Here is a 23,124-nt window from a genome sequence, read left to right on the forward strand (position 1 = left end):
ATAGTTAGTTCACCAACTACAGCTTTCTATCATTAGATTTTCTTTATGTTTTTTGGGAAAATATGCTTTAGTGAAACAGTCTCCAATGCGCTTTGACTTTACCTAATTATTTAATGTACATCCACAGATTTCATTTATATTGAAAAAACATAAGCCATAACATTTAATCGTCATAGAAATTTCATTTCTCTTCTATTGTTAAGAAAGAAAATTTGTCCAAGGAGGGCTGGGTGGTGGCACATGGGGATAAGCACACGTAGTACAAAGTGTGTACTTGGCTGGGACTGGTGCAAGGATCCAGGTTCAAGGCCCCAGCTCCCTACCTGTGGAGAAGCTTCACAAGGGGTGAAGTAGGTCTGTCTGTCTTTCTCCATATCTCTCCTCTCTCAATTTCTCTGCACTATCCTATATATATATATATATATGAAAAAATGGCCTCCAGCAGTGGATTCATAGTGCTGGCACTGAGCCCCAGTGATAATCTTGGAGGAAAAAGAAAGGAGAAAATTTGTCCAAATAAATTTAGATTTACTAGCTTTATTTAAAAATATGCTTTGAACAGCATTAGGTATTGCTAGGAGTTGCAAAAAAATTGAAGGTAGAGAGTGGGATAAGATTTTTTTTGTTTTGTCTTTAAAGATTTGTTTTATTTATTAATGAGAGATAGGAGAACCAGAGTATCACTCTGGTTCGTGAGATGACAGAGATTGCATTAAGGACCTCATGGTTCAGTACTTTATCCACTGTGCCACCAACTTGCCTTCATTCCACCCCTTTTTTATTGAATAGGATAAAGAGAAATTGAGAGAGGACGGGGAGATAGAGAGACACCTGCAGACTTGCTTCACTGCTCGATAATTGGACCCACTACAGGCAGGTAGCAGGGGCTCCAACCCAGGTTCTTTCATGCGTCCTTGCGCTTAGTACTATGTGCCCTTAACTGGGTGCACCACAGTTGGGCCCACTTTACCCCAAATTTTATTAGCAAAAGAAGGCTGGAGGATCACATGAAGATTACCTAATTCATGCTGATTAAAAATCTCCCAACTGACTGGTTTTAGTATCTACTTTTGGGATAGGCTAAACTGTAAATAGGCATGCAGTGTCTTTTTAGGACTTGGTATGAATGATTCCATTTTGGGTCTCCATCTCATTGTTTCTTGTATTCAAACACTCAAAAAAAAAAAAAAAGGACTTTATCACGTGAGAGAGAGTTTCATATCAGACAGCTAAGGAGAGAGAGAGGGAATCCAAATCCAGAAGATCACTTTAGTACATGTGGTATTTGGGGATGGAACTGGGAACTTTGGGCATGAAGCCCAGTGCTTTACCAGGTAGTCCACCTTCTCAGATGCTAAACACTGTTTTAAGAGATTTATTCACATAAGGTTGTTCCTGCTGTTAGCAGTCACTAAAAAATGCACATCAGATATTAAGTTTATTATTTCTGACGACTAAACTTTATTTGTAATAAATCTGCCAATGCCAGATCATTTTTGAGATCTAAAAGTTAAAAAAAAGTAACTATTTCTCCCCAACTTTGTAGTCCCACTACTTTGGGCATAAATACTGTTGAGGAAATATTAGAAACAAAATCTTCCAATCCAGAAATACTCTACACAAATATAGCGGAGAAACAAAACTTATTACTAAATACTAAAACAGACCGGTATGCTAATTGTAGTCAGCACAGAGATTTCAAAAGAAATCACACCCATTTACATAACTAAGCAGATTCATCTTAGTTTCGTTTGGCTACTGAGGTATGTGTGTCTATCTGTATTAGCTAATTACCTTTTATGCAGGGGGGGTGGAACAAACCTCTAATATCTTTATAACAGATATGCAACTTATGGCAATTTGTCCAAGAACTTAAGCTCCTTCTCTCCCACACAACTTGGGAGGACAGAAGCTTTAACTCTCTCTTTTTTTAAAAAGTACATTCCCAGGTCTCTAGGAAAAACATTTCTAGGACAAAATCCTTAGAAAAATGTTAGCCCACAAAAGGCCTACATGATCTTCAAAAAGATTTACATAAATTTATGAGATGAGGACATATTTAACAATTAGAAGTTTTTAAAAAAATTTTTGTTATCTTTTTTTATTGGATAGATAGCCAGAAGTTGAGAGAGGAGGTGATAGAGAGGGAGTGAGACAGAGAGACACCTGCAGCGCTGCTTCATCACTTGCAAAGCTTTCTCCTTGCAGGTGGGGAGTGGGAGCTCAAACCTGGGTCCTTGCACATTGTAACATGTGTGCTCAACCAGGTGCGCCACCGCCTGGCCCCACAATTACAAGTTTTATTAGGTAATCACACTTGAAGACAGGGAACTTGCTTCTATTTTCAACAGGGGAAATTACTGGGTTCTGTACTTAAAATTTGCGTGTCTTGACATAAGGTTTTGGCTCCTTTAACATTGAAACAGAAAAGTACAATTTCCAACTTAACATTTTTCTAGGTATAGGCCTATTTACTATGATTAGATAAATGCCTGCTTAAAAAATGTCACCACTCTTCTGTGGAATCCACGTAATTTAAGTTTTTTAGGGGGAGGTTGGAGTTGGGAGTTGATGTTAGATTTGCTCTAGGCAAGGAATGTGGTTCAAACCAAAGTGCATGATATAAGGCCTAAAAATTCTGTCATAGGCACACACCCTAGAATAATGACTAATAATAAATAACATAGCATACTTTTAGAGATTACCTAGTTATTTTTGTTTAGCTTACATTACTCATTCCCAAATTCTTTTGGTGAAGGAGGATTCTGAAGCAGTCTTCAATCCTAAGAATAAACCAGTTTGACAACATGTTGTATGGATTCTGGAGTTAGAAGCTATAGGGGATTCTCTCAAAGACTTGTTGTAAGACTTAACACCATGCAACCCCCCGCCCCCGGGGCTGTCTAACCCTTCACCCAAAGTCCAGGGCTGTCTAACCCTTCTTCCTTTCCCATCCCCTCCACCTCCTCTTCTTCCCTTCCTAGTTTCCTTCCTTTCGCACTAAGACCATAAATTTAATCGGAGCTTATTACTGGAGGGGAAAGGGGGTGAGGTTAAGAGGGGCGAGTAATAAATAGCATATGTACCCTATATATACTTGTCAGGCCCACAGAAAGGGGCTCTACCTAACCTTATTTACTTTGTACTTACTGGACTCTAGCAACACTGGAACGAGCTAGGCACAGTTCCTGCCTTTAAGGTTAGTAATAGTCCACTGGACCTGAAAACCACTCTACAGAAATCAACGTGATAATAGAAGCAAAGAAAATGTGGGGATGCACGGGGGGGGGGGTGTTAAAAAAAAGTCAGGATTCTGAAGGTGAAAACTGTGTATTTAGGGGTGTGGGGGACTCGCGGCCACAATTCTGCTTCGGATGCCAAGAGCTCAGCTCCGGAGACTGCCCAGCACCCCGCGGGCTCACTTAACATTTCCATCACGCCTCCGCCCCCACCCTCCGAATTCCTTTCCGGCTGCCGACCCGCCGGCTGGTCCCTTCCAGGCGGCCCCAGCTTATCATCCCCGGCCCGGCCACTTCCCGGCCGCTGCCAGACGAGCCTCCCAAAGTTTCCTGTGACGCCGTCCGCCTCCGGCCCCGTCCCGCCAGCCCTGGACACCGGCTAGAGAAGAGCCGACTACACAGAAAACCTGGCGACCCCGCTGAGCCAGGCAGCGGGTCCCGGGGGTGGCTGCCGCAGCTGCACGCTTCCCCTCGCCGCCGACCCAGCCAGCGACCCTTCAGCGCCCACCTTGCAGGAACACGGGTGCCACCCTCCGGGTCTCCGGCCAATCGGCCGCACCCCACCTCCCGGGAGGCGGTGGAGGAGGGGGGCTGGGGGGCCGGGCGGCAGCGCCCGCCTTCTACTCGTGTCCATTGGCTGAAGATTCCAGGGTGCCCTGAGACCGGAGTGGAGTTGGATTGGCTGCACAGGCTCGTGACAGCGGTGCCTATTGGCTGTGGCGGCCCCCGTGACGCGGGGTGGCGGCTGGCTTCAGTGTCTGAGGGGCTCCTGCTTGTCAGGTTCTAGGTAGGTACGTTTCGCGCTGCAGGCGGCCGGCGCTGTTGCCCGGGGCAACGCCGGGGGAGGGGGGAAGAGGAGGGAACGCTAGCCAAGATCGGGGGCAGCTTGCCCTGCCCACAGGGGGCCGCCTGGGGTTCAGCCTGGGTTGCGGCGGCTGCGCCCAGGGCTCTTCCCCCACCCCCCACGCCCGCTCCCGGCTGCGGGGTCTCCCGCCCATCCCGACGGAGCATTCCTGGTTTAGGTTTGGGAGCCCGGCCCAGCGAGATCCGCCCATCCCACGACCCGGGAATGGAGGCGAGGCTGAGGGGGCGGGTGCCGGCGCGAAAAGGCCCAAGTGGGCACGTCTGCCCCACCCCGTTGCTGGGTCGGAGCATTGCAGGGTGTGGGGTTCTGTGTACGCATGGGGCCTGTGGGTGCCGCCCATCATGCCCACACCCCCTTCTCTGCGCGCGCCTGCTCCAGTCCTGGTGGACACCCCGAAACCCCGCGGGTTCGCTCTGTTCCTTTGGGACTCAGCAGCCTCCCTTGACCCACGACGTTCGCCCCCCCTCCCCCAAGTTATTTTCCTCCGGTGCCACCTGCTACCTTTATTGCCACCTTTTATTCCTACCCCTGTCTTGATCAGAGGTGACTCTCAGGAGTTCAGGAAAGAGATACACTGTTGGGTGTGAAGCTAGCGCAGACGGGTCAGTTGCTCCTCTTTTTGCCTTTTAAGGTTGGAAGCATCTCCAGGGCAGCTTTCTACCTTAGAATCACCCATAGAATCATCTTTCTATAACATGCTAATTGGGTTGGTATTAGTACGGTTAGGGATTTGCACAGATCCCAAGAGTTATTCGGGCTAGGGTTGATAGCATAATGGCTGTGCAGAGAGTCTCCTAAGTCTCAGCTTCCATCCCCTGCACCATCATAAACCAGATATCTGATCAGTGCTCTGGTAAAAAAAAAAAAAAGAAAAAAAGAAAAAAGTTAACCGAAGTTATCTCTTTTTACTGTTAGCCTATCATTTTGTTTGCCTTACTGTTCAATTTTTTTTTTCATTTGTGGAAGTTGATCTGCTTATAGTTATCTATCATTCTTATATACTGCTCTAAAGGTGTGGTATTTTTCTTTTTTCCAGATACTTTATGTTAATAAAACATTTCATAAAGTCATCATGTATATATATATATATATATATATATATATATATATATACATATAATGGGAAAAACGAGTAAGGTAGATGAGACGATTTTAGTAATTAGAGGCTAGAAAGTAACAAATTACTGCAAAATGTATTTATTTCTATAGTGTCTATAGGAAGACATACTTGTGAAGAGCTACACATTTGTCAGTGTAAAAGGAAGGTCAAATGTCTTAACATCAGCCTTTTCTGCTGGTACTTTTCAGTTAAGGGAACCGTGCTCCCACAGGCATTTGGAGTATGTTGAATACAGAGGTATACATGTGAACTTGTTCTCTGTTTTCTTCCATCAAAGACGTTTGGTGAAGATCTGTTTCTTTTTTGCACTGATGATTGTCAGCATTAAATACATACCTTGTAAGATTATTTAGGTTCCAGTTAATGTAGCTTCTGCACTACTTCAAAGGTTGATGTCAGTAGTTTCGAAGTAATTCAGGTTCATGGTAGATAATTCACTTATTTTATCTTTAACTGTTAGTTGCTGTGTGTCTGGTGTATGAACATTTCAAAATTTTCAGTATTAGAGTATTTTTAAAAAAGCAGAAAAGTGGGTAGAGTTAGAAAGCATAATGGTTATGCAAAAGAGACTCATGCTGAGTCTTCAAAGTCCCAGGTTCAGTGCCCTACATCACTATAAAGGAGAGCTGAGCAGTACTTTGGTAAAAGAAAGAAAGAGGAAGGAAAAAAGAAAAAAAAGGGGGGGAGGGGGAGAAAAAAAGCAGAAAAGTTAAATTGTATAGTCAATACCCAGCCTGCATAGTAATAATACTTTCAACAACATAGTGAATATTAAGGAATAGGTGTTGAAGTGAAATTTGAAAGCCAGCATAAATTTGCACCATACTAAAATATTGAGATTTTCATTTGTGGTTGGAAAAGTTGCTTCTGAAAACTATAGCAGTTCCCTTAAAATATCACAGAACAATTTTGTGAATAGGAAGGCATTATCTTTGTAAATCAAGACCTAGATGAGTAAATTTAACACACACCACACCACACCACACCACACCCACACATATACCCCTCCACTATATGTTCTTTTTCTTTTCTTTTTTTATTGGATAGAGACATCGAGAAATGAAGAGGGAAGGGGGAGATAGAAAGGGAGAGAGACAGAGAGACACTTGCAGCCCTGCTTCACCACTCGTAAAGCTTTCCCCCTGCAGGTGGGGACTGGGGGCTCGAACCTGGGTCCTTTCGCATTGTAATATATATGCTCAACCAGGTATGCCACCACCCCGCCCCTGGGGTTTTCTTTTTTTTCACATCCTTTCTAGTGTTTGGGTTCATTGCAGTCTTTTGTAAAGCCCATATTCACAGAGAATCTTATCTGTAATTTTGATTTGCATTTCCCTATGAATGAGTGATAATGAACATTTTTTTCATGTGCTAGTTATCAGTATGTTTTCCCTGGAGAATTGTCTATTGAACTCTACCAATTATTATATTACTATTTCAAAGTTTTTTTTTTTTAATCAGACTCAGAATATCACCCAGGTTTATGTAGTGATAGGCGTCAAACTTGGGACCTCCTGCATGCAAGTCTGGTACACTATCATTTGCATAACCTCCCAGCCACTAAAATTAGACCTACTTCTCTCCCCGCTTCTTTCTCTCCCCCCATCTCAATTTTGACTAAGAATCATTGTACTTGGAACCTTAAAACTTTAAGCATGAAAGTCTATTAAGTAAACAGTTGTGCTAGCTCTGTGACTCTATCATTATTATTGTTGTTACTATTATTAATGTTTCAGGGTAGAAGCTAGGACTTCATACCTGTGAGGCATGTGTTTAACCATGAGCTATATTCTCAGCCACTCATCTGTCCACTTTTTGATGGCATTGATTTTTCATTTGAGGTTTGAGTTCTTTACATTCAATACTAGTTTCCTTATCGAATGCATGATGTGCAAATATTCTTCTCTTAGATGGGATATGGAACTCTGATGGTGGGAATTATGTGGAACTGTACCCCTCTTATCCTATGGTGTTGTCAATCACTATTAATCAATAAAAATATTTTTCCCTTCAGTAGGATGTCTTTTCATTTTCAAAAAATTGATTTCATGAAAGAGACAATAGAGACAAACAGACAAGAACTCAGCTTTGTCCTTGCATATGGTTGAGAGGACTAAAACATGAGATAACAGGTATCACTCCACATTGTTCCCATCACCAGAGTTCTGTGTCCCCATTCCTTCTATTGAAAACTATAGTAGTTCTCCTAAGGTCACTTATGTAAGATGACTATTATTTGTATAACTATCTGTATTTGCCCATTTTTTCCCCCTATGGCCCTTTCTAAGTCACACCTACACCTGTTGCTACTTTCAAAAGTTCTTTCTCTTTTCCTCTTCTCTTGATCTGGGTCTTGATGGAATTGGAATTCAGAGCCCTCTGGCTAACTTCCTCTAACATTTTTCCTTTTGTGGGGATATGGACCAGAATTCTTTATGGGGTGCAGAAGGTGGTAGTTTTGGCTTCTGTAATTGCCTCTCCACTATATATGGGTGTTAGGAGGTCGATCAATACCTCCATCCTGTTTTTTTTTTCCCCCTCCAGGGTTATTGCTGGGCTGTGCCTGCACTATGAATACACTGCACCTGGAGGCCATTTTAAAAAACATTTTAAAAACAGGAGGCCTGTTTTTTTTTTTGCTCTTGTTATTGGATAGGACAGAAAGAAATCAAGGAAAGAGGGTAAGACAGAGAGGGGGAGAGAAGGATAGACCTGCAGACCTGCTTCACCACAAGGGGCCTCTCTGCAGGTGGGGAGCTGGGGTTGGAACCTTGATCCTTATGCTGGTCCTTGTGCTTCAAACCATGTGCGCTGAACGCATTGCGCCACTGCCCGGCCTCCTCTCTAGCCTGTTTTTATCTTTCCCTAGTGGGTTAGGGTTCTGGAGAGGTGAGGTTCTGGGACACATTGTTGAGGTCCTCTGCCTAGGAAGTTGGAATGGAATCAAAGTAGCATCTGCAACTTGGCGGTGCTTGGCTCTATTTGTCCTTTTCAGCACACTTTCCAATTCGTAAATATGGTTTTTCTTTGACCCCTCCTTTGTGTTTTCTCTCCTACTGGCCTAAAGATTCTGCTTCTATTCAGAAATGCCAAGATCTGAAGATAACTGTGTTTTTATTTATATATTTTATACTTTAAGACCCAGTACTCAAAGCTTTTATCCATTTTGAATTAAATATTGTTCATGGAGAAAATGATACATTTTCATAAGTATACCTTGCATGTGGTTATTAATTTCTCTTAACATCATTTATTGAAAATAAACTTTTAAAGGAGTTATCTTAATATAGAACTCTGTCTATAATAAAAGAATAAGAAATGAGTATAAATTCACATATTTATATTATAGTTGAAAAATTTTCAGTTGGGAAATTTCTGCTTTTATCTTTAAGCATCTGAGACATGCCATTTGTTTCCAGTAGACCCTAAACCTACTTTTCATATTTTTCTTTTTCCTTTCTCATAAATAAATAAATAAATAAATATTAAGAAAAGAACTTGAGGGGGCGTCGGGCGGTAGTGCAGTGGGTTAAGTGCATATGACGCCAACCACAAGGACCAGCATAAGGATCCAGATTCGAGCCCCAGACTCCCCACTTGCAGGGGAGTTGCTTCGTGGATGGTGAAGCAGGGCTGCAAGTGTCTTATCTTTCCTGCTTTCTGTCTTCCCCTCCTCTCTCTATTTCTTTCTGTCCTATTCAACAACAACATCATCATCCACAACAATAATAACTACAACAATTAAAAAACTTGAGGTTTCAGACTTGCAAGGTCTGTGCTCTATCACTGCAAGCTATCTCCCCTGTGAGCTAAAAATTTAATATAGCCATTTTTTGTTAGGCTATAGGGTGTTGTGAAAGAAGAGTCACTGTTTTTGATCTATACATGTGAGTTTTAGTCAAGAGTTTTCTTTTGTTGTACCTTGAGCAAATTACTTACACTCTTCAAATCATATTCCTTATCTATAAAATTGCCTCACAAGATTGTTATGAGGAAGAAATGAGACAGTAGTCAAGGTCAAGGTAAACGATTTGAATTTAGGTAGTATTCAACATCTTAGTTTCTTGCATAGTAACATTTTACCTCTTCTAGTATTACTTTGTTTACTTTACCAAGTATCATATGGAAATAGGGATCTTCAGAGATAGTGGGTGGAGTTGTACTGTTGTGTCCATCCTTTTCTTTCACTCTCTCTCTCTGTTTCTTACTCTCTTTCTCTGTCTCAAAAAAAAAAAAGTACAAAAACTTTAGTCCAGGAATAATGTAATTGTGCATGCACAAGGCCCTGACACTAGCAAAAAGAGATCGCAAAAGTATTTTTCTTAGTGGGATGAATAAAGTTAGGAGAAGGGGAAGCTCTTAATACAATATTTTAGGTATATGCACATAAAAAGTGTTCTTTAGATTGATTCAATTAAAAACTTTTTTTGTTGAAATTACATTACCGTGAAAAAGATTGCTTTCGAATAACTCATGTTGTATATGGATGTAGTATGCACAATTTGTAGTGAGGTTATGAAGACATTGAAAAACTGTTCTTTAGACTCTTGACATTTACTAAGTGGTATTTGTCCATACCTTAGTGAATCCATAAGATGTAGTCGAATTTAATTGAACTTTTTAAGTAATCCCTTCAGAATGTTAAAAATTATGTAAATAGGGGGATGGGCGGTAGCGCACACCCATAAGCGCACATAGTAGGAAGTGCAAAGACAAGGGTCAGGGTTGGAGCCCTGGGGCTCCCCATTAGCAGGGGGTCACTTCGCAAGCTGTGAAGCAGGTATGTGGGCATCTTTCTCTCTACCTCTGTCTCTTCCCCTCCTTTCTCAATTTCTCTCTGTCCTATCCAACAACAACAAAAATCAAAAAAATGGCTGCCAGGGGCCATGGATTTGTAGTGCAGGCACCGATCTCCAGCAATAACTCAGGAGGCAATATATATAAAACTTTAGTCACTAATATTATTAAACAACATTTTGCTTCTATTATGAAGGCTACATGACTCTCCACTGTATTATTAGTATACGTGCAGCATTTCTTTTTCTTGATTCTGTGTCCTAGCATTTGCAGGACAAAAGAGTATTTCTGGCGTAATCATAGAACTTGCTGCTTGTCACAAAGTTGAAGAGTTGGCCCTTGATTATTGTAGTGCTTGATTGTTGCTGTTTTTTCTTGGATATATTTTCTGTTAGGAATTGAATGCTTCTTGTAGTTTATTATCTTTTCTTTAGATAACCAGCTTGGGAGGATTTTGTAAATTTCTTCCATCAGATGGTGGGACTTTTTTTTTTGGGGGGGGGTCAATCTCACAGTATACAAAGAAAAACACATTGCATTTATTAATATCCAGTTTTGGTCATAAATGGGTCAGTAGCCACTCCAGTTGCAGTAAACCTCTTCATGAAAATATATAGTGCTTTGACTTGTTCTTTTTTTTTTTTTCTCTTTATATATATATTTTTTTTATTTAAGAAAGGATTAATTAACAAAACCATAAGGTAGGAGGGGTACAACTCCACACAATTCCCACTACCCAATCTCCATAACCAACCCCCTCCCCTGATAGCTTTCCCATTCTCTATCCCTCTGGGAGCATGGACCCAGGGTCATTGAGTGTTGCAGAAGGTAGAAGGTCTGGCTTCTGTAATTGCTTCCCCGCTGAACATGGGTCAGTCCATACTCCCAGTCTGCCTCTCTCTTTCCCTAGTAGGGTGTGTCTCTGGGGAAGCTGAGCTCCAGGACACATTGGTGGGGTCTTCAATCCAGGGAAGCCTGGCCAGCATCCTGGTGGCATCTGGAACCTGGTGATTGAAAAGAGAGTTAACATACGAAGCCAAACAAATTGTTGAGCAATCATGGACCCAAAGCTTGGAATAGTGGGAGGAAGTGTTAGGGGGGTACTCACTGCAAACTCTAGTGTACTTCTGCTTTCAGGTATATATTTTGCAGTAGTTTATGGATACGTGTGAACATAAGCTCTCTCTCACAGAAACTGGTGTATATCTAGGTTATGGGACTTTGTTAGAAAGTGAACCACCTGAGATGAAATTAGAGTGTACTATAAAAGGAAAGGTCTCACCCGAGTAATGAAGCTGAAGGGTGAGCTCGTGAAGTCTCTGGACACAGTCTGAGGTGAAGCATGTTGAGGTGGCAATTGTTGCGTTGGTTAGGTTGTGATCGGCGGATGCAATATTATTTGGTATGGATTGGGAGACGCATACGGGAAAGTGGGCCCTATCCAAGGGTTCCAGGACTGGGGGAAGTAGGGGCTCTATAGTGGAGATGTGAGGTTCCTGCTGTCTTAGGGTTCAAAAAGACAATCAATAGTTAATGTTATCATCACATTATTTGGTAATTGGGTTAACTTTGAAAAGTCCTTTTGTTATGGTTTGCTGTACAGTATCCAGTATCTTGTATATAGCTGTGCTATTGGATGCTTCTAATCTACTTGGTCTAGGCTTTTGAGAGAGCCCGCATATCAAATACACAGCCTATATATTAAAAAGATTCAGTTTGTGTTTTGAAAAACTTTGAGACATACAATTGATTTTCCCCCTCTCATATTAATCAACTACTGATTTATATGTCTACATTTTGCTAGGAGTGTACATAAACACCATTCCCACCACCAGAAGACTGTGACCCATCCCTCCCACCCACTCCCACTCCCCACTGGCCCAGGAAGCTGCATGTCTACCCCTCACCACAGGGTTTTTACTTTGGTGCCCTACTTACAATTTGATCAGGTCCTGCTTTTAGTTTCCCTTTCAGATCTTCTTACTCAACTTCTGTTGATGAATGGGATCATCCCATACTCATCTTTATCTTTCTGACTTAGTTCACTTAACATAATTCCTTCTAGCTCTGTCCAAGATGGGTCAGAGAAGGTGGGTTCATTGTTCTTGATAGCTGTATAGTATTCCATTGTGTATATATACCACAGCTTTCTCAGCCACTCATCTGTTGTTGGGCACCTGGGTTGCTTCCAGGTTTTAGCTATTATGAATTGTGCTGCTATGAACATAGGAGTACACACCTCTTTTTGGTTGGCTGTTATGGAGTCCTTGGGGTATAACCCCAGGAGAGGAATTACTGGATCATATGGAAGGTCCATGTCTAGCCTTCTGAGAGTTGTCCAGACTGCTCTCCACAGAGACTGTACCAATTTACATTCCCACCAGCAATGTAAAAGGGTTCCTCTGTCTGACTTGTTCTTGAGTTACATTTCTTTCAGATTCACATACTTTTTGTATACATCCTTTTTTAAATATTTATTTTCCCTGTTGTTTTTTTTATTGTTGTTGTAGTTAGTATTGTTGTTGTTGTTGTTGGATAGGACAGAGAGAAATGGAGAGAGGAAGGGAAGACAGAGAGGGAGGAGGAGGGAGGGAAAGACAGCACCTGTAGACCTGCTTCACAGATTGTGAAGCGCCTCCCTGTAGGTGGGAAGCAGGGGTGGGGGTGGGGGGGTTCTAACCGGGATCCTTATGTGGGTCCTTGTGCTTTGCACCACGTGCGCTTAACCTGCTGCGCTACTGCCCGACTCCCTAATACATTCTTCTACTGGTCAATTATTTTAATTTTTCACAAGATCTTTTTTTTTATTTTACACAAATTTTGCATTATAAGATGCAGAGGAAACAGTTTTTTTCCTCGTTAAAAATAATTTTATTGGGGTGGGGGTTAGTGACTTACGGTACATTTGTTGACACGTACAATGTTTCATATCCTTGTGTTAAGTGTCTGCAACACACTGTCATCCCCAGCTTTCCCAGGAAATCCACCATCATGCACCAAGACTACATCTATTTCCACTCCTTGCAAAGGCACATTTTTAAACATTAGCTTTTTGTTTGTTTTAATATGGACACTTTGAGTTAGGTGAACGTTTCAATTATGCAGATGCATTCACTGTCACATTTCACATCCATTTTGAATTTACTTCAAGTTTATGTATTCTAGTTAAGTACCATCACTGTCAGGCTTCTTAACTCTATATTGATCAAACTGGCATAAACAATCTAGTTGTCTTATATAACTATTTGCAACACAAAACTTGATCACTACTCTAGTTATTTATAAAATTATCAGTGGTGTTGGCAAAGGCATAAGAATAGAAATAGTTAATAAAGAGATATTTATTTCCTGTATTTATAATATAACCTATTATACTTATTTGTTTATGCATAGTCCTTTTCTCTCACAACTCAACATTTTAACCTTCAAGGCAGACACAGATTCTGTTAGTAGAAGTTTTAGAGAAAATCACTTTGATTCAGAAACTCTTATTTTGGGTGGGGGAAACACATCTGCTTAGTTCTCTCTTATTTTTGTACATTTGTTTTGATTTTCATGACAATTGTTCCAATTGAATACCTTATAATGATCATTAAAGTAGAGCATATTTGTCTGGCTCTGGAGATTGAACCTGTATATGTCTTGTGTGCTACAGTTACACTATCTTCCTGGCAATTATATTGTAATTATGTTACTTTCCCAGAAACTATTATTGGAACTGTTGCCAACTGATGTAACATTTCTTTGTAAAAGTTTTCTTGGTAAAGGAAATCCAATTGCTAAAAGTGAAGAAGGCCAAAAAGAGTGGTGGAACTTAGAAAGTAGACATTTAAAAATAAGTTTAAAAATGGAATGTGGAATCTAGTTTGTCTTTGATCTGGATGTGAATCAGTTTGCAACACCTTCCAGGGAAACAAAAGTTGGCTTGTGAAACACTGTTATGTAGTCTCAAAAATTCTCATGCTTTTTGTTTCTTGAAAATGTCAGGGAGCTTATATTCATAAATCTTTCCCTTCCACTTTGAACAATAATATCTTAAGAATTTGATTGTTTATTAATAGATGATACTTTTTAGAAGTTAGTGATTTTTTCCCCACATTTATAGCCACTGTTATTCATTTTGTCACACTTATTTTCAATTGTTATTTTAAAAATATTTATTTTTAATGATCTTATTTATTTATGAGAAAGACAGGAGGAGAGAGAGAAAGAACCAGACACCACTCTTTTGCATGTGCTGCCAGGGATTGGACATGGGACCTTATACTTGAGAGTCTAATGCTTTATCTACTGTGCCACCTCCCACTTTAAAATTTATTTTTGGGGATCAGGCTGTAGCACAGCGGGTTTAGCCCACGTGGCGCAAAGCGCAAGGACTGGCATAGGGATCTGGGTTCCAGCCCTCGGCTCCCCACTTATAGGTGAGTTGCTTCACAGGCAGGTCTGCAGGTGTCTATCTTTTCTCCCCGTCTCTGTCTTCCCCTCCTCACTCCATTTCTCTCTGTCCTATCCAACAGCGAACGACATCATCAACAACAATAATAACCATAACAAGGCTACAACAACAAGGGTAACAAAAGGGGGAAAAATGGCTTCCAGGAGCAGTGGATTCACTGAGCCCCAGCAATAACCCTGGAGGCAAAAAAATTTTTCTTTTTTAATTAGTGATTTACGAATGGTTTATAAGATCATAAGATTTCAGAAGTTTGGGGCTGGGTGGTGGTGCATCTGGTTGAGCGCACATTATAATATGCAAGGACCTGGGTTCCAGCCCCCAGTCCCCACCTGCAGGGGAAAGCTTCACAAGTGGTGAAGCAGTGCTGCAAGTGTCTCTCTGTCTCTCACCCTCTCTATCCCTCCCTTCCCTCTCGATTTCTGACTGTCTCTGTCCAATCAATAAGTAAAGATAATAAAAAACTTAAAAAAAAGATTTCAGAGGTTTGTTTCTAAATTTCTTATAAATATCTTAAAATAGTATGAAACACAACCATATTTTTATTTGTAGGATGTTAAAGTCCTTTTCTGACTTAACAATCAATTATAACAGAATTATAACTGGATCTGGGCCTTTATCTAAGGTTCTACTTCCTGTTTTTTTGGATTGAGGGTGAGAAATGGGCATGGGGCAAGAGGAAGAGCGACACCTGTAGCACTGCTCTATTTCTTGTGAACCTTTCCTCCTGCAGGTGGGGACTGAGGACTTGGACCCAGGCCCATGATCATTTGATTTCCCCTGCTCCCTTCTCTTACCTCCACTTTATTGGAGGTGTGGGTTAGTGGTCTACGATACAGTTATTTATATACGGTACAGTCTCTCCTGTTTCTATAATATGTGTCCAAAAACACACTGTCTTCCCCAGCCTAGCTCCTTTTTCAACCTCACGCTCCTCCATCCCTTCCCCAGAGTTCTTTGCTTTGATGTAATCCACCACACCCAGTCCAAGTTTCACTTTGAGTTTTCCCTTACTGTCTTTGTTTCTCAGGTTCCACCTATGAGTGAGATCATCTGGTATTCGTCCTTCTCTTTTTGTGATTTCCCATTTTTATTTGCAACCTGATTTATGCTGCGATTAGGACTCTCTAAGATTGAAGTGACTTAGCTTAGAGACACTAGTGATGTTACAGTTTTTGAAATAGGATGAAAATAATACAAAAATAGGTTCTCAAAGTAATCTAACAAAAATAACACAAAAATGGTCTGTGTCACACAAGAGGCAAGTTGATACAGGAAAGGAATAGAAAGCAGGAAAGTGTATGGTTTTTTCCTTTGTTTAGTCACTCAACAGATGGTAAGTCTCATTCTATGGAAGAATTTTCTGTATTGTTACAGATTTATAAAGCACAGAGAAGTTTTAGATTTTTCCTTAGAGAAAATGTGATGTAATGGAGAGAACATGGATGTTAGAGCGAGTCCCATCTAGGGCTGAAACTGTGTTACCTGCAATTAGTTGTGTGACTTAGAGCAAATAATTGAATTCTTTTGTTTACTTAATTTTATTTTTTTAATCAGTGACTTAATATCACTTTACAGAATTATGAGACAACCGGGGTATCATCATTCTACACCATTCCCACCACCAGAGTTATGTCCCTGTTCCCTCCAGTGGAAACTGCAATACTTCTCCCAACGTCACAGATATGGACTGACTATTATCTATCTATCTATCTATCTGTCTATATATCTATCTATCTATCTATCTATCTATCTATCTATCATCTGTCTATCCATTTTTTCCTATGGTCCTGCCTTCTCTTTCTAAGTCACATCTACACCTATTGCTATTTGTGAATGTCCTTCCTTTTTTTCCTCTTCTCTCTCTGGGTCTTGGGGTCTTAATGGAATTGGAGTTCAGAGCCCTTTGGTCATCTTACCCTAACATTGCTTGCCCTCTGGGGGTATGGACATTTTTTGGGGGTGCAGAAGGCTGGAATTCTGGCTTCTGTAATTGCTTCTCTGCTGAACATGGGTGTTGGCAGATTGATCCATATCCCCAGCCCATTTTGATCTTCCCCTAGTGAGCTGGTCCTTTGGAGAGGTGAGGTTCCAGGACACGTTGGTGATGTCATCTGTCCAGAGAAGTCGGGATGGAGTCATAGTAGCATCTGTAACTTGGTGATGCTTGGTTCTCCTTTGTCCTTTTCAGCACTCTTTTGCCTATTCATAAATGGGTTATAATTATCCACTGTGGTTTTTCTTTGTCTCCTCCTCTGCAGTTTCTCTCCTATTGGCCTGGAAATCCTGCTTTCATTTAGAAATGCCAGGATCTAAAGAAATTTTTTGAGGAGAGTCAGCCTAGGAGCTGTCTTCATGCCTATTGAGTTCTTGTAGTTTGTAATAACTTCATTCAGGTGCAGTTGGAGTTAAAGACTCAATGACTTTCGCATGTGTTAGGAGTACTTTCAGGCTTTCTTCCTGTGGAACCCTCTGATATCTCCAAGCTAACATTGTTTCATATTCTTAAATTCAACAGAAAAGGAGTACCTCTTACCCTCAAGTCTAGTAAGATTTCTAGAATTGTATCGATTACATCAACAGGGGTTTTCCATACAATAGCCTTTAGTAGGGGAGTGTATGCTGATTGGCTAAATCTAGTTTGGGTACTAACTGGAACTGGGAGTAGATACTGGGTAAGCATAACTAAGCGATATTCACTATAATCTTTATAATGTGCATACTTGTTCTTCCTTACATACATATAATTGAAAAAAATGCTCCCCTCTTACATAATGAAAATGTTTTACTTACAACTTCCAATGCACTTACCACTTGCCCCATCAGATGAATATAACTCAGACTTTTTTCTTTTCTTTTTTATTATTGATTTAATAATGATCCACAAGACTATAGTATAAAAGGGGTACAATTCCACACAATTCCCACCATCCCCTCCATTGGAAGCTTTCCTATTCTTTATCCCTCTGGGATCATGGGCCCAGGATCATTATGGGATGCAGAAGGTTGAAGGTCTGGCTTCTGTAACTGCTACTTCGCTGGACATGAGCATTGGCAGGTGATCCATACTCCCAGCCTGTCTCTCTCTCTCCATAGTGGAGCAGGGCTCTGGAGAGGTGGGGTTTCAGGACACATTGGTGAGGTCGTCTGCCCAGGGAAGTCAAGTTGGCATAATGGTAGTATCTGCAACTTGTTGGCTGAAAAAACATGAAAATATAAAGCAGAACAAATTGTTTATTAATCAGGAACCTAGAAGTAAGAATATAGCAGACGAAATTTAGGGTCTCTATTTTGAAAAAAGCTAGTAGGTCTACTTTAGACTCAGACTTATTAAATAACCTCATCTAACTTTAAGTCTAAGGCCTCTGGGTAACTTACAGTTCTATCTGAATAAAGAACTCAGCGCCTAAGAATTTACGATTAAATGATATAGATGATACATGATATAGATTACTAATAAAGCCAGTGTTCATTGATATAAGAATTGCTAAGAGCAATAAATAATCTTCATTAGAAAAACAAATATCCCACAGATATTTTCAGGTTGATGATGACACATTATTTTGGGGCCAAGGAAGACTAGTATTCTGTTAAGTTTTTTTTTCCCTCCTTTCTTTCTTTTCCTTTTTGTCTTTCTTTTTTCTTTTCTAGAGCACTGCACAGTTCTGGTTTATAGTGGTCCTGTATTTAACCTGGGACTTTGAAGCCTCAGGCATGAAAGTCTTTTTGCATAAAATGTTCTTTTCCCTGCCTCAGTGGAATAATTTAAGTATATTAAAAAATTATTTGTTTGGGGGGCTGGGTGGTGGCACATCCTGTTAAGTGCACATATTACCCACTGCAAGGACCCTGTTCCCCACCTGCAGGGGTACACTTCATAAGCAGTAATGCAGGTCTGAAGGTCTCTTTCTCTCCCCTTCTCTGTCACCCCCTACTCTGTCAATTTTTTTTTTTTATCAAATTAAAAATAAAACAAATAAACCAAAACTGGGAAAAAAATGTCTGTCAGTAGCAGTGGATTTGTAGTGCTGGCACTGAGCTCCAGCAATAAATCTGTTGGCAAAAAAAAAAAAAAGATTTATTTAGTTATTTCATGAGATAGAGACAATAGAGCACTATTCTGGCATATTTAATACTAGGGATTGAACTCAGGCTTAAGGTACAGAGTTCCTGAACTCTACCAGATGATTCACTTTAGAGGTCATGAAATACAATTAAAACATTTACTTATTTATTTAGGATAGAGACAGAGAGAAATTGAGGGAGAATGGGGAGATGGAGAGAGAAAGAAAGACACCAGCAGCACTGGCTAACCACTTGTGAAGCTTCCTTGCTGCATGTGGGGAGCCGGGGCTTGAACCCCATGTTCTCATACGCTGTGAAGGGTGTGCTCTACCAGATGCGTTGCCACCTGACCCCTTGAAATAAAATATTTTATTAGCTTGCTCCTGGTTTTTACTACCCAGGATGATCTTTGTTCTTGGATTTCACAGCCAAAATGGTTATTGAGAAGGATTTCCCTTATAGGGTACTGTACTTCTTCAGTAGTCCTCCTTTTATTATTATTATTTATTTATAAAAAGGAAACACTGACAAAACCATAGGATAAGAGGGGTACAACTCCACACAGTTCTCACCACCAGAACTCCATATCCCATCCCCTCCCTTGATAGCTTTCGTATTCTTTACCCCTCTGGGAGTATGGACCCAAGGTCATTGTGCAATGCAGAAGATGGGAGATCTGACTTCTGTAATTGCTTCCCCGATGAACATGGGCATTGACAGGTCAATCCGTACTCCAAGCCTGTCTCTCTCTTTCCCTAGTGGGGCAGGGCTTTGGGGAATCAGAGCTCCAGGACACATTGGTGGGGTTGTCTGTCCAGGGAAGTCTGGTTGGCATCATGCTAGCATCTGGAACCTGGTGGCTGAAAAGAGAGTTAACATATAAAGCCAAACAAGTTGTTGGCTAATCACGAACCTAAAAACTGGAGTAGTGCAGATGAAGAGTTGGGGGGTGGTCTTCATTCTATAGATAGCTAGTAGTCATATTTTAGTTATATTCCAAAGGGCCTGTGGTTATACTAGTATTTTTTTTTCTCCTGAGCCTGAAATCTGATATGCAGGTGGATCCAAGTTATTGTCTGGGGAGATGATGTCATGGCTGGAAAAAGGACCAGAAAGCTGGATTTGGGAAGAGAGTAGCTCCCAAATATAGGAAATGTGTATAAATATTGTTGACTGTAAACCCCATCGATTTGATGTGATCTGGGGCCCATATTCAGCTTAGGAGCCTCTGTGACTTCTGCATCCCTGTAGATCTGAGCTCACATTCTGTAGTCATGAGTAGGAACATTGCCAGCTGCCCCAATATCAGCACCCATCTTCCTCAGGTGTAGCATAGTGTGTTTAGCCTCCCTTCAGAGGATGGAACATTCTCTACCGTTGTTGATCCAAGTTGAGGGCAAGGTCCAATGAGCCCCCCCTTTTTCTGTTTATAATTTAGAGTCCAGCTTGCCATTTTCAGAGTTGATCAGTAGCAAGTCTTTGTTGGGAGTATCTTAGGCAATACAGTTTTCTTACATAGTATTTTTTCCTTTTTTTTTTTTTTGCCTCCAGGGTTATTGCTGGGGCTCAGTGTCTGCTCTATGAATCCACTGCTCTTGGAGGCCATTTTTTCTCTTTTGCTGCCCTTATTGTTGTGTTATTGTTGTCATTGCTGTTGTTGGATAGGACAGAGAGAAATTGGGATAGAAGGGGAGGACAGAGGGGGGAGAGAAGTATAGTCACCTGCAGACTTGCTTCACTGCTTGTGAAGTGACCCCCCTGCAGGTGGGGGGCCAGGGGCTCAAATCAGGATTATTATGCCGTTCCCTGCACCTGACACCATGTACGCTCAACCCACTGCTACCGCCTGACCCCCACACATAGTATTATTATTTTTTAAATTCATTTATTGATGAGAGAGAGGCAGAGGCAGAAAGAGGGAGTATCAGAACGTCACTTTGCACATGGGGTACTTATGCTAGAGATTGAACTCAGGGCCTCATACATACAAGTCCCAACAGTTTATCCACTGTGCTCCCTTCCATGGTGCTAAATTTACTATGTTTTTATTTGTATTTGATCAAATTCTTCCAATTATCCAAAGCCCATATCTTATTGATAGTTCATGAATTAAGCTGTGCCTGGTTGTCTTCAAATACCTTAGTCTATCACTGTAATCCCAGCAGGGGACAATTTTTACTTTGGGATTTTGGGAAATATCTGGAGATATTTTTGTTGTTCAGTAGGGAGTTAAAAGGAGAGTAAGCAGGTGCTAATAGCATGCAGCAGGTGGAATCTAAGGATACAGCTAGATATCCCACAATGCACAGGAAAGTCATCCACAACAAAGCAATTTCTTGTTCAAAATGTCCACAGTACTGAAGTTGTGAGACACAGCAAATCCAGGCTTTTCAATCTACCTCCTGTAGATTGTAGGCCATTTGGAACACAGCTAAGTTGTCATAGGGTCCAAGTTGTTTTTTTGTAGTAAATGGTCCTTTCTTTGTTGGCTAGTATGTTTGGAGAAGATCATTAGCTTTTCCACACCATTTGTGGATAACTTAGAGATATCAATTAGAGATATTTGATATATGTATATATTTTTCCTCCACAGTTATAGCTCAGTTCTGCACCACAAATCCACTGCTTCTGGTGGCCATCTTTTCCCATTTTTGTTGTTGTATAGGACAGAGAGAAAGTGAGAGTGAGGGGAAGACTGAGGGGGGAGAGAAAGACAGACACCTGCAGACTTACTTCACTGCTTATGAAGTGACAGACACCCCTGCAGGTAGGGAGTTGGGGGCTTGAACCAACGGATCCTTTTGCTGGTCCTTGTGTGGGATATTTAATTTTTAATAGCAGATTGCAAGATTATGATCTTGGGTTTGTAGTGAAAGACTGATAAAGAGTTTTCTTTTGGGAGTCGAGCGGGTTAAGCACACGTGGCACAAAGCGCAAGGACCAGTGTAAGGATCCGGGTTTAAGCCCCCGGCTCCCCACCTGCAGGGCACTCGCTTCACAAGTGGTGAAGCAGGTCTGCAGGTTTCTCTACCCCTCTTTGTCTTCCACTCCTCTCTCCATTTCTCTTTGTCCTATCCAACAATGATGACATCAATAACAACAATAATAATAACTACAACTACAACAACAAAACAAGGGCAACAAAAGGGAATAAATAAATAAATATTTTTTAAAAAAGAGTTTTCTTTTATTAACAGTTTCCTCAAAGTGTGTTTCTTTTTCAAAGGACATTCCTAAAAACTGCTACATAGTAGACAGCATATCCACATCCCAACATTTTTTTTAAAGTAAGTACTCTATTCATCCTTAATAGCTTCATAATATTCTGATTTGTGAGAGATGGTAATTTACCAGCTATTTTACATTTATTGGATTATTGATGTTTCACCTTACAAAAGATAGACAACATGTTCTCTACTTTCTTTACTCAGTTCCACATTTTAGGGCTGCCATTTATATGATCTAGTTTACAAAATAGATTTTAATATTTTCAGGTTCCTTTTAGATGACAGTGATAGAATTCTAATTAAATAATTGGGGTAGCTGTGATGCACCTGGCAGAGCACACATATTACAGTGTATAAAGACCTTGGTTCAAGACCCTGGCTCCCATCTGCAGAAAGATGCTTCACAAGAAATAAAGCAATGCTGAAGTTGTCTCTCTCCTTCTCTCTCTCTCTCTCTCTCTTTTTCTTCTCAATTTTTCTCTGTCTCTCTAAATAAACAAAGGCTCCAGGAGCACTGGAGTCATTGTGCAGGCTCTCTGAGCTCTAGTCATAACCCTGGTGACAAAAAAAATTAAATAAATAAAATATACAAGGGTGGGGGAAATAGTTCCATGTGCTGGTATGCCTCAGGCTTCAATCCCTACCACCACCATAAATCATAGCTGAGTAGTGCTTTGGTCTGCCTCCTTTCTCTCTTTCTTTCCTCTTTAAAATAAGTAATTAAAAATATTATTAAATAATGGGTCATTACCATCTGTCTCTGTAAGTGGTAATTTCATACTTTTTTTTTCTGGCTCTAAACCTTCAAGTTACCTTTAACTCTCTCTCTCTCTGTCTCTCTCTCTTTTTAAATATTTATTTTCTTTACTTATTTATTGGATTGAGATGGCCAGAAAATGAGAAGGAAGGAAGAGATAGAGTGGAGAGAGAAAGAGTGACACCTGCAGCACTGCTTTACCACTTGCGAAGCTTTCCCCCTGCAAGTGGGGATGGGAGGTCTTGAACCTGGGTCCTTGGTCTTTGTAACATGTGTACTGAACCAGGTGCACTACCACCTTCGCCCTCTGTGACTCTTTGTGCTCTCCTTTGCCCTCAGTCTTTCAATAGATCCTGTTGGCTTCAATATATATTTGAGATCTGACTATTGATAGTTCTCACAACCCCTACTAGAGTGATTTTGCGATTTTATTTATTTATCTATTTTGCCCTTTTGTTGCCCTTTTTTTTCGTTGTTGTTGTAGTTGTTGTTGTTGTTATTGATGTCGTCGTTGTTAGATAGGACAGAGAAAAATGGATGGGGGCGAAGACAGAGAGGGGGAGAGAAAGGTAGACACCTGCTTCACTGCCTGTGAAGCGAC

General features: G+C 40.8%; 1 protein-coding gene across 6 annotated transcripts in view; it reads left to right on the plus strand.

Annotated features, from left to right (window-relative positions):
- The first annotated feature begins 3,534 nt into the window (after window positions 1-3,534).
- The window catches only part of FER (FER tyrosine kinase), a 351,355-nt gene continuing 331,765 nt past the window's right edge, over window positions 3,535-23,124 (plus strand). For 5 of the 6 annotated variants that reach the window (XM_060201251.1, XM_060201249.1, XM_007529198.3 and 2 more), the window contains exon 1: window positions 3,535-4,026. The gene's annotated coding sequence lies outside the window, so the exon portion shown is untranslated. Of the gene's footprint in view, window positions 4,031-23,124 lie in introns of all 6 variants that reach the window. The other variant, XM_060201250.1, reaches the window with a different exon arrangement.

Source organism: Erinaceus europaeus, chromosome 11 (genome assembly GCF_950295315.1).
Source record: "Erinaceus europaeus chromosome 11, mEriEur2.1, whole genome shotgun sequence".
NCBI lineage: Eukaryota > Metazoa > Chordata > Mammalia > Eulipotyphla > Erinaceidae > Erinaceus > Erinaceus europaeus.